The following is a 7239-nucleotide window of genomic DNA, read 5'->3' as shown; positions in this document are numbered from 1 at the left end:
CAGTTACCTAATTTCATAATAATAAAGAAGAAGTCCTTTTCGTTTTGAAGTATTTTAGCGATTTAGAAATACTAGGTCCTGTAGCTTAACTACGGTATGTTACTTTATAATCCAAGAAAATGTTATTACATTTGGGATTTTATCAAATTCATTAAAAAATCAACCTATAATCCTAACATGTCTAACGTAAGGCGACCAGAATTAAACTTATCACGTTCTGTTTAGCCTAAGAATATTACCAATACAAATCCAGGAATATTTCTTACACTTTCTTCCACTCAGAAATATCGACATATTTTGACGAAAATGAATAAAATTGACGAGAACAAATAATCTATAGTCAAAATCGAATCTAACGACTTCTTTTTTATTTGATGGAGACCAAACAAAAATTATACTCGTTTTTTTTGTCCTTCATGAAAGAAATTTCTGATAATGATCATCACATTAGGAAGTAATTATTTTCATTACGATCTATCTTAAGCGACCATCAACTCGTATTATCATAGAGGAAGGTATATAGGAAGGCAGAATGCATTGTGCGTTACTTGAACAATTATACACACATACATCACATTCTGTCTTCAAAAATACAGTCTTTAGTCCTAGAACCAGTTTTTGCGAATGTTTTGGGGATCTCTGAAGCTTTGCTACCCAACACTGCCCAAACACGGTGAGCCATGGTTGTTTATAATGTCAATGTGTATGTATAGAAGAAATTCTCTAGATCTACCTTTTTTATAAAAAAAAGGAGAGATCGTTTGTTGTTTCCCTGTACGGGTGTTCCTGATGGATTGGAACCATTCATCATTACTTACTTCATGTATGTATATAAATGGATTTACAGTTGAAATGTTTATTAAGAAAACCGTGTCCACGACACAGGCCAGTTTCGAAATGTGCACATAACTTTTATGATGATTCATGTACAGATTGAATGAAAACAAGTCAGTTAGAATGGTAACTGGTTGTGTTCTTTTTTTGTTTATGTTTAGTTTGATATATGAAGACCGTGAAATAACAATTTCCCTTATACATATATTTAAGGATGTAACTTTTCATATTTCCTTCCCATCTATATAAGAGTATAACATTAATTTTAAGTTTACATACTGTAAATCAAAATTTCAACTGATTCTTGCTGGAAAAAAAATGCAGTGTCAAACAATGTGTTCACAGTGTGTTCGCAGTGTGCTCACAACGTGATCACAGTGTGTTCGCAGTGTGCTCACAACGTGATCACAGTGTGTTCGCAGTGTGATCGCAGTGTGCTCACAACGTGATCACAGTGTGTTCGCAGTGTGATCGCATAGTGGACTAATTGAATATGCGATTCACATTGATTACTCGATTTTACCTGCGTGAACATAATTTCATATTGTTTTACGACGACAGTGTTAGTGTGTCATAGTTGACGATGTAAAAATGTGTCTCACAATATTTCAATTTTCAAATCTAATAGTGTGAAATTAATTTAAGATTGTCTTTCGCACAGTGAACACACTACTGTGGGAACCTGTTTTCAGCATGGCTCTCTTTTACGGGTTTTTATATGTTAAGATAACATAAGACCTGAATGACATAAAATCATGGCCATTCTTTTTTTTTGCATGATTTGGTATTATGTACGATACGTTTCGTTGACATTTTATTTCCTTACTGAAACTGAAAGCTAATAATGAATGAAAGTATTAACATAAATGTAGAATTTTGCGCAAATTTCTATATTATTTCTATAATAAATGGGTTCCTTTAATGCTATTTATATTTTTAAGTATTTTCGATATAATTTGCTGTCATTGTATTTTCAATGAATCTTTCACCTACATTTTGAAATGATTTGTTTTATTTAATTATGTAAGAAATTGATTAATTTCTCATTCATCAGCACGTTCCCATATTACACTTCACTATGCAAGAATTTGCAAAATATTCATCCAAATTTTACACTAAAATGGTGTTATAATATATCATTATGATACTTGCGTGTCGCATAAAAAGAGATATCGAAGGTAAACAATATTGATCTTTGAAGTATTGCACAGTCTCGTATTCTGTCTTACACTGCGATCGTAAAATGCGTGTTCAACATTGTGCACTGCTGTTATAATTAGTGTTGTAAAAAGGTTCTCTTGTTATAAACATTACGTGGGATAATTAACTTTCTTCTTTTAAATTCATTAAGACGGTGTAGAATTGCACACGAGTTTAAAATGATTGATTTTGATGACAACCCACTTTTGATATTAAATCTAATTTGTGTGAAAGACAAAATACATTAAATTGAATCGACTGTCTTTTTTCACACGTGTGCTGTTTCATCGTTATGAAACATTGGGAAGTATAAACAATTTGACTAATAATTATTTCATAAAAGTATCTGGAAAACATTATGTTACATAAAAATGCCCCTTCAGAATCATGTTTTGGCTTTACAATTTGTAAATAATTAATAAGGATTAGGCTTGCCAGTCGTAAATCAAGGCTCCCCGCCGATGATGTGCAATTTATATATATTGTAAAATGTATTATGTGATTACTGATGGTTTATTATTTATTAAAAGAGTGAGGAAATCTAAATGAGAACTTCAACATGTTATTTTAATCCTACATTTCATGTGCACTGAGAATGTATCCTTGATCGTGTTGATTGTGAGCCATGTTAAGTCATAAATCATGTTACTGTTAGTGGTATACATGATGGCTGTATTTTATGACTTATTTCAATGGATTTATGATCAATTTGACTGGTTGGGTAATGGTTTGATTGAATAAATGATTGATTGATTGATTAATTAATTGATTAATTGATTGATTGATTGATTGATTGATTGATTGACTGATTGATAGATAAATAGATAGACAGACAGATAGATAGATAAATAAATAGATAGATAGATAGATATATAGATAGAAAGAAAGAAAGAAAGATAGATAGATAGATAGATAGATAAATAAATTAATTGTCTGAGTGAGTGAGTTAGTGACTGACTGACTGAATGAATGAATGATGGAATTATCTGATTGTGTGGCATTGTGCTTTCTGAATGGAGGGTTATTGTGGCATTCGTATGATTATCATTCAGTGATGGAAAGTCCTTCCAAAAGTATGGATTGGCAAAATACGGCAATGCCCTTTGAAAGTCATATTTAAATATACCACGCCTCAACTACATGATACTCACGATGACGACCCCTCCTTTCTTATTTTGCCCCCAATATTTTCTACACTCTAAAAACACTGAGTAGAATTTTACCAAATATTGGGTATTAAGGGAACATGCATGTTTGCTGAGTATGTGTTTTTACCCCATTGGGCTATTTCAACGCAACATTGCGTAAAATTTACAAAATATTGGGTATCTTTATATATCTTTTTACTCAACCAACATGCATGTTCCCATTTTACCCCGTATTGGGTAAACCTTTTTTAGAGTGTAGAGAAACAGATGGTGTTTTGTTAATTAATCGAAATTGTCATCATTATTTATGCGAAAGGCCATCATGAACTATTTATACAAAATAACGAAGCAAGTTATTTTGCCAGTTACAGATTAGGAAAAACTCAATTTTTATAGGAAATTAAAAGTATTGAAAATGAAAAAAAAATTGTTTTTTAATAATTATTTGGGGCAAACGGTTGTGCCTTAAAAAACATGAAGTACACAATAATCACTATACAAGTGCTAATCAATACATGAAAGAGATAAGAACCGTTTATGTATGAGTTATGTTTGTGCTTGTGGGTTGGGTGTGTATGTGTATGAGGGAGTGCAGGTTTGTGTGTGTGTGTGTGTCTTTACACGCGAGTAATCGAACTTTACATAGTCTTTAAATAGTACTCTTTCCATGCCTCTTTTTAGATATGGATTGAGTTTTATCACGCTTTTACAATAATTTATGAACATTATAATATACACACATAAACACACCCACACACGAGCACTGATACCCTACCACACCCTCTCCCGCCAACGCACATCCTTCCTCTCCTTCTCTTTTCCCGCTCTCTTTTTTCTCTGACTGTCTTCGTCTATTTTTTTTTCCTTTTTTCATAAAATACCATATTTTGAATATTCACACAATCTATCCCATTTATTTAATTCCCAACCCATCCCTTCCAAAACTACATATCTTTCATTCCTTTGTCTAAGCCATTGATTTCTTATCATTTTGTTATTCACCACATTTTACAGTATCATAAAAAAGAGGTGCATTTGCACAATTCCCATTCCGTTACATTTCACTCATTAATCGGTTTAAATCAAATAGAAAGATTTTTTTATATTCCAGTTCCGTATTTCATCGTTAAAACCACTCTAGTCATATTTAGTAAAGAAAAACAGTCAAATTGAAATATCCAGAAGGAAAAAAAAAGTTTTACTATTCTGGTACCTTACTGAAGTGTTACCGCTGTTTCGACTAAAATTTTATCCATCTTTATCAAATGTTCGCGAATTAAAGAGACTGCAATTTGTATAACTTGATCTCTTAGAATTCGCATCTTATTTTATATTGGAAAAGTTCCATTTAAAATTGCATAATAGTAATTCTTCAAAATTAACGGAAAAAAGTACGATATGAAATTGCACAACTTGATTTATGTATCAAATCAAATTGAGTTTTGGGGGCATGTTGGTCACAGGCAGAACTGGAAAGTTTAGAGAGTACTAATACAAAAAGTAGGTCATTCGAATGTACAACTTCTGATGGGGGTTGAACTGGGAGAAAAGTGCGAGGTTTACCTGAACTCTAATGCAATATTCCATTAATGCTGGGGTATTATTAACAAGTTTGATAATAACCGCCATTATTGAAAATTGGCGGAGTTAATGAAAGCCGGCCTGAAGCTCGAAAACGCCTTGCTAAGCCCTTAATTGAAGCCCATGTTATAAAAGCGCTTCTGAAGTTAGCCTTTGCATTTTCCACTCTTCTGCCGTAACTGTCATATCTCCTTCTCTTTATGCGTCTGCTATTCCTCTTCCATCGTAGTTTCACTGTTTTACCCCCATCCCTCCCCCTCTTTCTTTCTCCTCTCTCTCTCTTCCTTCTCTCCTCTCCCACTCTATCTCTCCTTGTCTCTCTCCCCCTGTCACACACACACACTCTCTCTCTTTCATACACACACATACATCTTAACGCACAAGCACATACGCATATTTCTTAGTTTTTTTTCTCTGCACCCTTATCACTGTCACTCACAAACCCAGACTATTCTTCAAAAAACCAGCAATTTGTATTTACATTTGATATCAGTTTAGACAACGCACTTTTTCAGTTGGCAAAAGATAATCTAACTCATCTTCTCATCTTATACAGCTAAGAAGAGAAGTGGAATGAGAGACTAGGAGAGAATGAACAAAATGGGATGGACAGAAAGACGAGAGGAGATATAATTGTTTTTGAATTTTAAGCCCTTGCGCGTATCTCAATTCTGATGCAATTATTGAAGCTCCCCTATACGCCGTCGACTAGGAAAAAAACAAAGTGAAGTGATGGGCGTTAGAAATGCAGAAATGTTTTGTGTTGTAAGCTTCCAATTTTTAGACGCCCCAGGCATAGGTTTTGCCATTTCCACAAATCTATTTCCAAGGAAGGATCGGAAAGGGGGCAGGAAAGTAGATGGAGTGAAGTGAAAGAGGGAGAAGGGGAAAAAATATCTTCACCGCTTTGATTTTTTTTGTAGCGGGAGATCCTAGTGAGGAAGCGCAGACGAGAAAAAGCCCGCGCAATTAGATCTAATCTCTCCTATATTGGCGGAGTTAAATAAAGCTGGCTGTCTTCGCTTTCAAGCACTCCCCCAAACTGAACGAACGAGAGTGAGTGAGGAAGAAATGAGGGAAAAGGCAGGCAGCTCCTAATTGAGACCCGGCAATGTCGCCCTGATATGTAAAAACTAACTGTAATGACGAAAATATATAGTGCGCTGAAATTTTCCGCTGTTTCGCTCGCTTTATGTTCCCCCTTCGTAGTTTGCCTCTCCTCTTCCACTGAACTTTATACTCTTCGTACATCTACGTTCTACCCTTACCTAACCGAATTCTCAATGGCTATAGAAGATGGCTGATGTAGATCAAAATAGATCAAGGCAAATTACTTTCCCGTACTTTCCTCCTAGTGCTTTTATTTCTTTTATTTTTTATTATTTTTTGTTGCTTTCTTGCCTATACACTATTCCGTTGTTTCATCTTCCGGTATCATAACTGAAATTAAGAGTATATGAAGTGACTTTGCTAGAGTGCAGAGAGTGGACCCGCTAATAATATTGCTACATGTCGCTTTGCTTTCCTTTGTTATTTTGAAAAGATTGTGAATCTCAAAAAAGTTTTCGATTAGTAACATGAAAGTCAAACTTTATTAATCCTGCTATACTTCTAGGAACTTAAATGTGTATCTAATTCTGATGATGCCTTTGCAACTCATGTTGATCACCTTGCAGAGTTGAAGGAGACAATTGCAAGCTGGATTAATATTATTATTATTGTTACCGTTTGATAATATCAACTGAAGCAATTTTCGTTATGCACGAACTATACGCACAAAAACGCGCACTGTCTTCTCACCTGCCCTTCACACACACACACACACACACGCGCGCGCGCGCATGCCGTCGCACACCCACACTCCCTCCTCCTAACACCCATCATACTCCCGTAACAGTGAACTCCATGTATTCACTCGTTTCTACTAATGCAAACACACAGACGGATAAATCGCTCTCCTTACGAGGTAAAGCCAGCTAAGGGATGGGGGAGGGGGCTCAAACTGCACCCCTCGACATTTTTTAACGATAAATCTGTAACACGAAAAGATCGCGCCGTGACGTTTCATTACTTTTTTCATTCAAGTCTCGCGCAACTTTGGGACACGGGGTTACGAAGTTCCGCAGTGACGTAATATTTTGTAAGTACATTTTTCTTTGCTAACCGAGTGATAGATGTGTGGAACAGTCTCCCAGAAGTTGTAGTTACTGTTTTTTCAGTGAATGCAATTAAGAATAGACTTGATAAAGCATTGATAGAATATTGCCTATGATTCTAAATGATTTTCGAGTGTTTTCATGGATTTTTTTAGCCGTCCACGATACCCCTGCCAGCTAACACAAGTAGTGCATCTGTATAAATTTGTCTGAAGGAGAGCAGCAATGGACATCTCTACTTGATAATGGACAGGCTTAGTCCTACATAATCGTTGGAGTAAAGTAAAATAAATTACATTTCATACCCAACATTGCTAAAA

Source organism: Lytechinus variegatus, chromosome 5, assembly GCF_018143015.1.
Source record: "Lytechinus variegatus isolate NC3 chromosome 5, Lvar_3.0, whole genome shotgun sequence".
Classification (NCBI taxonomy): Eukaryota; Metazoa; Echinodermata; class Echinoidea; order Temnopleuroida; family Toxopneustidae; genus Lytechinus; species Lytechinus variegatus.
The sequence above is the reverse complement of the archived record's forward strand: the minus strand, read 5'-3'. Positions refer to the sequence as shown.